This window comes from Triticum urartu, chromosome 6, assembly GCF_003073215.2.
Source record: "Triticum urartu cultivar G1812 chromosome 6, Tu2.1, whole genome shotgun sequence".
Taxonomy (NCBI): Eukaryota; Viridiplantae; Streptophyta; class Magnoliopsida; order Poales; family Poaceae; genus Triticum; species Triticum urartu.
The window spans coordinates 559,662,261-559,672,547 of NC_053027.1; the positions used below are offsets into that span (position 1 = coordinate 559,662,261).

Below are 10,287 nucleotides of genomic sequence, written 5' to 3' on the forward strand. Positions count from 1 at the left end.
CAACGGTGATAAATTACCTCCGATCTCAGTAGGACGATTTTAAGGTTTCGTATATCTGCAAGACGAAGACCGTGATAATGTATGCCAAGGAGACGCAACACAAATGCGCCAACTATGTGCCCTCTTGTTGTGAGATGCAGATTCAAAGAAGAGAAGTGGGTGCCCATATGGCTAAATATCTCTGTGGCAAAGCGGCGCTCTACATCTAATAGAGAAAATTTTGAATCCTGCAAAAATCAATTCAGGAAGACATCATCATGAATATGTTCAATTTAGTCGGTAGTCTATAAATTAGGCAGGATTGGAGACATACTTTGGGAGACATGTGCACCACTAGTGCAGAACCGGGCAATATCACCGGTTCGTAAGGCCCTTTAGTGCCGGTTCCATAACCGGCACTAAAGTGTGGGCACTAAAGGCCCCCCACCCTTTAGTACCGGTTCAGCACGAACCGGTGCTAAAGGGCAACCACGTGGCACGAGCCAGCTCCGGGGCCGGGAGCCCTTTAGTACCGGTTGGTAACACCAACCGGTACTAAAATGTTTGGGGGGTTTTTGGTTTTATGATTTATTTTTCATTTAATTTTGTGTTTTCCATTTTAATTCTTTTTCGTTTGCTGGTATTTTACGATACTACACATTGTACACGTTATGCATATATATATATATATGCATAACGTGTTTATATATATATAAATAGAATTTCTAGTAGAACCAATCATATATATATCATCAATGTCTCACAAACCACCATATTAATTCACACATACACACATGTATAGCTATATACAATTTCTCCTACATATGCATGTTGCCTTCGGAGCCAGTGGCATTAGCCTAATTGGTGCCTCCGGAGCACGATGACAATTGGAAGTGGTTCATGACCTGGTCGATGGGGGCGGTAGCGGGTAATAGTATTCTCCCTTCGGATTTATGACCTGGTCGAGCAAAAATCCCGCTATTTCCTCTTGAAGTGCTTCTACGCGCTCCGTTTCTAGGAACTTGTCCCGCACCTCTGTGAACTGTTAAGAAGGAGATCAATATGCATGTGTATTAGTTGTGTGACTAGATATCGATAATGGTGTAAAAATTGTGAATAGTGTTCTGACAAGCGTACCCATTCCTGTCTTTGAGCTCTGCTCCTTTAAAGGTGTAAAAATTGTGAATAATTAATCAAGCATGATAATTAAAGAGATGGCAGCTAGCTAGCTAGCTAGTACTACTTAATTACTTACTTTGGGTCGAAACCATTTCAGCTGTCGTTTCCATTCGCCTTCCGTGACGCTGATGAACCTTGCCCAAGCCCTGCCCGCCGACAAAGAAAATAAATAAAGGGGTTATTAAATAGTTCATATCATGAAATGACGAACTAAATAGGCCGAGATATATAGTTAATAATGATTGAAATTACCTGTTGACTATCCCAAACAAGATGTTATAGTCACTATTTGCTTTGAGTAGTGAGTCCAGTATTTCAACTGTTCCGGCGTCAACTTTAATGATACACAAGATCCAGTGAAATCTGCATGCACACACGTTTGCATGTCTTAATTAAGCGGGCATATGTAAGCAAAAACATGTAGCTAGCTAGTAGGCAAAAACAGAGAATTTGTAGTACATTAAGCGGGGGTATCTATCCAGCACTGACGAACGAACTTGTCCGCAATCTTCTTAGGCGCTAATGGTTCGTCATTAGGTCTGATTGCCTCGATATTATACTTTACGCCCTCCTTCAACTTTTTATTCGGGCCTCGTTTCGTCCTGTTGCCTGAAGATTTGCTCGATCCGGATGGCTGAAAGAAGAAAGATCGATTCATTAATATATCTTCAACTCATTTAAAACATGTGATGATCACCAGATGCCTGCTTATATAAATATATATACCTCGCCGGTCTTTGTTGTTTCAGGATCAACATGTTCTTCGTCATCGTCATAATCGTAGTTCATGACTTCATCAATTCGGTCGTCGCGATCGAATATCATATCACCCTCTCTGGTGTTGTTTAGAAATTCGGAGCCGTCATAATCTTCTTCATTCTGATCATCATCTGGCCCGCGTATCATATCGAACATGGTCTGTTCTCCCTCTCTGTCGGTATTGTCCGCCATAGCTTTTATTTAACTATGCCAAAAGAAATATAAAACAATTTAGTATTCAAATTACATCGTCTCGAATAATAGATATAATCTCGAATACATCGTCTCGAATAATAGATATAATCTCGAATACATTGTCTTGAATAATAGATATAATCTCGAATACATCGTCTCGAATAATATATAATATTGAATAGTACATCACTAGCTAGGTAGCTAATTAAAGATCGAATAGTACAGAAGAATCTAGGACACTCGCGGTTCCTGCGGCGCGGGCGGTGGACACCCAAAGAGAAGGAACCCTCACAGGATCATAGCTGAAGTGAGATCTCTGAAGAAACTGCCAGGTATTGGAGAACCTGCCGCCCTCTAAGGCAACCATGTAGCGATGGACGTGCTTGTCCTCCTCCCTGACACGGCGATGTACCACCTCCGGCAGGGCCGGCTCCCTCCGCACCGAAACTGGCCCACGCGAACGCCACCAAATGAGATCAGGGTCGACGACGGGACCCGGGGCCGGGTTCCTCATCAAGCGGCGCGCCCCTCTAGGCAGCACCTCCCAGTGCCAGCCCGGCGGAGCCCAGTCCCGGACATGGGTCAGTCGGACGTCGTCGCGGACGGGTCGACGGCGAGGATGCGGGCCGGGCATCGTCGAGAACAAATACTAGCTATATGCCCGCAAAAAGTAACATTTTTTTAATGATTGGATTTTGATAACTAAAATTTCTAACATTTCTATATAACACTAATTATGCTATCATTGCATATGTCAAAATTCTATATGCTATTTCATACTAATTAAGCATCTAACACTAAAAACAAAAAACACAACTTTTATACATCCATTAAAAAACTGAAAAACAACATTATATAAAAAATTTCCATACTAATTAAACACTAATTATATCCATCTAACATGCATTCATACATATATACTAGTGAAAAAATAATAATCTAAAAAATCTAAACTAATTAAACATACAACATACGTATATACTAATATATACATGCATTAATTCATACATATGTATGTGTGTGTGTTCATCATGCTTGTGTGTGTGTATGGGCTCGGGGAGGGGCGGCGCCCATGGTGGCCGCCGGGGGCGAGGGAGAGGGGTTAGAGGGGGAGAGCTCACAGCGGGGCGACGGCGACGGCGAGGCGACGGCCGGGGGCGGCGACGGGCCGGGGCGTGACGCGGGGACGGCGCGACGGGGACGGGCCCGGGGCGGCGATGGAGACGAGGGCGGCGACGGGGACGGCGTCGATCGATCGGGCCGCGCGGGCGGTGCTTCAATGGGGAAACAGAGGAAGAAACAGAGGGAGAATGAAATTTTCGTAAGTGTTGTATATATAGAAGGCACCTTTAGTACCGGTTGGAGCCACCAACCGGTACTAAAGGCCTGTTTTGGCCAGGCCAAGCGGCGGGAACCGCACCCCCTTTAGTACCGGTTGGTGGCTCCAACCGGTACTAAAGGCCCCCCTTTAGTATCGGTTGGTGCCACGAACCGGTACTAAAGGGGGTGCGCTGGCGCAGGTGCGGTGCGCAAGTTTAGTCCCACCTTGCTAGCCGAGGGGCGACCGCACTGGTTTATAAACCCCCGTGCGGTAGCTCTCTCGAGCTCCTCTCCAAAGCAGGCCTACTGGGCCTACATGTTCTGTGCTGCCCTGTTGGCCTACTGGGCCTTTGCGGGCCTGCATCCTGGCCCAACAACAGATTGGGTTTCTAGTCGTATGCAGGCCGCTCTGGCCTAGTAGGCGGGCTTTTTTATTTTTTTTGCTTTATTTATTTTTGAGTTGTTTTTTTTGTGTATTTAGAGTCTCTTTGTGAATATTTTTGCTTTAGGTACAAAAAATTACAAACTTTCTGTTAGTGCCCATAGTTTTCAAATTTGAATAGTTTAAATTTTGAATTATTTGAAATTAGTGTGAATCACTAGTTTGTGAATAACTTAACTTTAAAAATCAGTAAAGGCATGAAAGAATTTGTTTGCATATAAAATTTCTTCGCGTTTCAAATGCCAAAACACATAATTAACTACCCTAACTATTACAGAGATTCCCTTCTGGGTGTGAAACACAAAAGAAAGTGATGATAGTGAAGCCGATCACATCCCAGATCTTTGGGTGTGAAATTTTTTCTTCGCGTGTGTCCCTTTCCGTCGTAACTATGGAAAATCTTCATCATTTAACGGGATGCTCGGGTCAATATTCACTGTGAATGGAGCAATTTCATCAAACTTGGCAGGAATCTTCTTCCTGGGGCGCTCGCCCTCGACATCACCAGGGTCATCGCGGCTGATCTTATAGCGCAATGCACCACATACCGGGCAAGCGTTCAAATCCTCGTACTCACCGTGGTAGAGGATGCAATCATTAGGGCATGCATGTATCTTCTGCACCTCTAACCCTAGAGGGCAGACATCCTTCTTTGCTTCGTACGTACTCTCGGGCAATTCGTTGTCCTTTGGAAGCATATCCTTTATCATTACCAGCAACTTTCCAAATCCCTTGTCAGATACACCATTCTCTGCCTTCCATTGCATCAATTCCAGTGTGGTGCCCAGCTTTTTCTTGTCACCTACGCAATTTGGGTACAACAATTTTTTGTGATCCTCTAACATGCGCTGCAACTTCTTCTTCTCCAAATCACTTGCGCAGTTTCTCTTTGCATCGGCAATGGCCCGACCTAGATCATCAACGGGCTCATCTGATGCCTCTTCTTCAGCTTCTTCCCGCATTGCCGGCTCAGCTTCTTCCCGCATTACCGGCTCAGCTTCTTCCCTCATTGTTGTATCATCGTATTTAGGGAACCCATGGCCAGGATAGCTGTCGTCGTCCTCTTCTTCTTCATTGTCTTCCATCATAACCCCTCTTTCTCCGTACTTGGTCCAAACATTATAGTGGGGCATGAAACCGGACTTAAACAGGTGGACGTGAATGGTTCTTGACGTAGAGTAATTGTGACCATTCTTATAGCCAGCACATGGACAAGGCATAAAACCATCCGGCTGCTTGTTTGCCTCAGCCGCAAGCAGAAAAGTATGCACGCCCCCAACAATTTCACGGTCATTTAGCTCTTTAAACAATTAGGTAAATGACCGAAAAACAACAAATGATGTCAGAACATGTTGAAAATTGATGACGTCGCTTTGAATGCTGCATACTGAACACAAAAGAAGTCCGAAGTTCAAATAAGTTACTAAAAATAAAAAAGAAGTGCAATGCTGGTTAATTTGCTTCAAGCCATTCGGAATAGTGTAGACTGCACTGCACATAGCTCAGTGCAATCTATGCTATTCCGCAAGGCTTGAAGCTAATCAACATGCAGGTGAGCATTGCAACTCTTCGTCATTGTCTGTGCACTCACGGCTTATAAACCGCTCATACTGCCTCTCTCTTGGCGAGGTGGGACTAAAAATCAGCTTACTAAGAAACTCTAGTACCGGTTCAGGGCATGAACCGGTACTAAAGGTCTTCGTGGGGCCCCAGCCTGACCATAGCCTCACACAGCCTCATTAGTACCGGTTCGTGGCATGAACCGGTACTAAAGGTTGTCCACGAACCGGTACTAATGATGCCCGCCCGCCTAGCCGTTGGAACCGGCACTAATGGTCACATTAGTGCCGGCTCAAATTCAAACCGGTACTAATGTGCTTCACATTTGACCCTTTTTCTACTAGTGCACGGACAAGACCTCGACCTGAGTGAGCACCCCCGCTCCGTGTCTCTCCGGCGACTCTAAGCCCACCTCCAGGAGGTCCAGGTGCCAAAGACCAAGCGCATGGCCATGGGTAAACCAGTTGGGGTACGTGCACCTCAAGGAGACCTTCTCCACCATTGGTGCAAAGACGGTGCTCCCAAACTTGTCATGAAGGGACCGTGTAGTCAATTGCTTAAGCAACCTTGCATTTACACGGCCTTGAAGCGGCTTCCGGCGCTCCACGAGGACCTCTTGCAGCGACGCCGAGTGGACGGTGAAGGCGTCCATCGTGAGCACGCGCAGGTGCGGGCAGCAGGGGATCAAGGCGGCGAGGTCGAGGTAGCAGCCGGAGAGAGTCAGCCTCTCGAGCAACGGGAATCCTGAGTGGGCCACCTCGAGGTCCAGGCGTCCAGCGACCCCCCGTGCATCTCGATCGAGGTGGCGCGGTGAAAACTGGGCAGCCGTATGCTGGGAAGGCCCCGCGCCCACTGCGTGAGGGTGAAGCGGAGCTCCACGGGCGCGAGCGCCGCAGCGGCACAGAGCACGGAGGAGACACTGTCGGCGCATAGCCTGCTGCCCTCCTCCGGGACACGGATGTCGAGGAGGCGCACCCCTTGGCCGGCGGCTCGGCGGAGCGCGGCCTCTAGCGAGTCAAGCGGGACGTCGTTGAGGGTGACGTCGACCACGGGGAGGCCGGAGCAGACGCAGCGCCACTGACGGGAGAGGACGCTGGTGCGCGCGGCCGCGCGGGCGCAGCCGAGGCGGAGAAGGACCAGGTGGAGCAGATCGTCCGGTAGAGAGCTGATGCGGTCGGCTGCTCCGGGCTCATCCATGGGAAACCCTAATACGATTGCATGCATGTGATGCACGGGAGATATTGGGGGGCTGTGGAGGAAAACTAGAGAAAGCGAACACCGAAACAGGGTACGAGCCGGCCTCTTCTCTCCTTTTTTTTTTCCGTTTTCCTTTTTACATAGAGCCGGACTCCCCGTTCTAGCCTCACGCTTAGAGCGGACTGTTGTGGTCGACGCAACTTTGTTTGTGTCACCATCTTCAGGTCCTACACAATGCCTGATGAATTAGACGCACGGTTCAAATATAATCGACCAGGATCGAGCTAGCAGCACACATGCGCACAGTTGTCCAGAGGAAGATGACTATGGAACAATGATCACTGTAGTCTTTGCACTTCGAAAGTTGGCTCTGATTCTGAAACTTCTTACGAATGTGAAGCCTTCACACGAGTACTAGCTAGGAACCTCTGATGGATGGCCCTAGGCTTTCCGCTCTCAGTGCTAATAGATAAGTTTGAAGTCGTTGTCGGCACCTTCTAATCGACACCTTCTAGTCGCATTATAGGAAGTTCCTTCTTCCCAGTCTATTAATACCTACTTCATTCAAAAATAATGACAGATAATAAATGAAATATAATTCCTATATGTGGCCTCCATTGTCATTTTTCTACTGTGTCAAGTACCTCATGGTTAACACATGATGATAGTCCTAAGAATAAATTTACGACTTCTTAATTTCCTATGACCATCGTGCAACTTGGACTATAAAGACCCAAGTCGAAGCAAGCCCAGATTCATGGTCCATGGAGTGGTCCGGAGGCGATTTCGTTCGCAAACCGAAGACAAAAGTGGGGGAAGTTTGCGGGAGTCCGGACCACTCCCAAGCCTTCTTCGGACCGCCCTGAGCCACCAAAAACCCGTCACCTGCCCCTCCCGCGCTTTCCCTCCGATGCACACGCCGCATTCATACCGGCCCAATGCACGCGGAGGACGGCATTGATGTGACGATGTGACCCGAGGGAGGGAGGGTGGCGCTGACCGATGCGTCCTCTTGGCAGCCGCCGCTTCAGTGCGGACACAGGTTCCCAAGGAACCAACTCCGGCCGATGTGCCGCATTGAAGCGGTTGACCGGCACTTTGCATGGCCTGGCCGCGGCTATTTAAGCCGCGCTCTGGCGCCGTTCACATCGCATCCTCCTCCTCCTTCTCCTCCTCCTCACTGCACCCCACTACACATCTCCGGCGATGGGCAAGTCCTGGGCGTCCGCGCCAGCAGGCGGTTCTGGGACGGGATCTGGCGGCTCGTGGAGATGCTGCCCTCGGACTCCGAGGTCGTGTCGGCTGGCGGCGACTCGACGCGGGAGGAGATCGTCATCTCCTCTGGCGACGAGGAGGACTAGCCGCCGCCGCAGTCCGTGCCAACGGTGCCGGGCCAGGTCTACACCGGCACCAACGTGGAGTTCGAGGAGCAGATGGAGCTGATGCTCTGTCGCTCCGTCGTCCATACCAACGGCCGGGCTTGGCCACCGGGAGCGCTCCTCCCCGTGAAGCCGGAATCGGCATCCCCTCCACGCTCTCCGCGCCGCGCAGCAGCGGCGTCCACATCGGACGCCGTGATAAGTCTCCAATGTATCTATAATTTTAGTGTTTCATGCTATTATATTATCAATCTTGGATGTTTTATATACATTTACAAGCAACTTTATATCATTTTTTGGGACTAACCTATTAACTTAGTGCCCAGTGCCGGTTGCTGTTTTTTTGCTTGTTTTTGACTTTGCAAAATATCAGTACCAAACGAAGTCCAAATACCACGGAACTTTTTAGAGATTTTTTTCTAGCAATAAGAGACCCTGAAAGATTCTGGAGGCCACGAGAAGATGGAGGAGTGGTCCACTAAGCACCATGGCGCGCCAGGAGTGTATATCAGAGTATAGTTTAGGTAGTATATAGGCACAGCGCTAGGAGTATATATATCGGACTATACTTTAGGTAGTATATATACTACCTAAAATGTTCAGCTAGTATATATATATACTACTTTTTTATAGTATGTATCATATTTTGAGCATACTTCATTTTAATATGTACGTATTTCACAAAATAAAACCTATGAGCTCTTGCAATTTTTTATATAACTGACTTTGAAATATCTTAGATGTAATATATAACATACTAAAAATAATAAAGTAATATATATAATACCATACACACACACACTATAATTTATGCTATGAATCAAAAGAAACTTTTGGTAAAATAAATAACTTAAATTTAGCATAATTGTTTTGTTGATATACGGTTCGTAGGACAAATAATACAATAATTAATAATTAGCAATGTTTTTGTGTAACTTATTATGCCAACTAAGTGCAAAACATCATACTCGTTTAGGTTGTACTCTGATGAAATAATATGTTTAAACGAATATAAAAGTTTAGTATAAAATATATGTATTTTTGATTTCGTCCCGGGGCCCAAAATATGTTTCGACCGGCCCTGCCTCGAAATAGAGTACCTCCTTCGCGACCACCGCCTCCGGGCACCGCTCGTCGCTGGCCTCGTCACGCTCCACAGCAGTGTGTCACGCCACTCGTCGTGGGAGTTCGTGTGCGCGCGGACAATCGCAGCACCCCGACAACCCCATCTGCGCCGTCGTCATATGCGTTCATGGTTCGCACGCCGTCGTGTACCAGCCAGTCGGCAAGGACGCAGCGGTGTGCTCGCTCTCGTTCAAAGACAAGATGCATGAGGTTCGAGAGTTTCTGGTTGACAGGTGCGTCAGGATGGCCTGTCTCGGCGCGGCGGAGGTGACGCAGAAGCTGACCGGCAAGTGTGGGCTTCATGTGACGCGGCCTGCTGAGCTAAACGACCTGTTCGCGCGTGTTCACGGGAACATCGACCATTTCCCTGGAGCCGTGTCAGGGAAGATACCAATCAGGGTGGATTCAGAGGGTGGGGCATCTGCCCAAGGCCATCGAGGGTGTCAGCATTGAGTACATGGCGTGAATGATGCTCGGCCGAGAGATGCGCCTTGCACTGATCCCGGTGAGCGTGGACGCCCCGGACTGGGGCGGCCACGACCTCACCTGCAACGAATGGCTCTACACGACGCGCAACGCCTATTTGTGCTTCGACATCGCCGCCCCTTGCCTTGCCAAGCCTCTATAGTTGATCCACTTCGCCTCTTCCATTGATTGCCGCTCAGTTACCTAATGATTTATAGCTGGGCATACTTCAATGAGACGATTTGAACTTGGCTACCCCTGAGTCGATGCAATTCGGTTGGAAACTTATCTGATGCGCTGTGTTCATTCTGTAGTTGTCGTCTGCACAATCTGAACTTGTTACCGTTTCAGTTCCATTCTTGCATATGCACTAATTTTGTTATATTCAGTTAGTGGATCTGTGTTGAAAAATCTGATCTACCTAAATATGCTGCTTGATTATTGTTCTATTGTGCCCAAGCTGTTCGTGTTTTCTCTATGATCCTTGTGTGTTGCTATATGTTCCTATCGGTCACCTCTCACCTGGGAATTCGATCATGATGTTGTTCAATTTAGTTTCAAGTTTTCAACTACCTTAGTGATGCATACTTGGCTGATGAACAAGCAATCACTTTGATCTAATCTAGTTATTCATTTGCATGGTCTGAACTTGGCTGCACACACCATTTTTTGGATTATATGTATGTA

At 47.6% G+C, this 10,287-nt stretch overlaps 1 pseudogene; it reads left to right on the forward strand.

The window, feature by feature from the left end:
* Positions 1 to 8,064: 8,064 nt before the first annotated feature.
* On the forward strand, positions 8,065 to 9,902 carry LOC125517016 (annotated as a pseudogene).
* The last annotated feature ends 385 nt before the right edge of the window (positions 9,903 to 10,287 follow it).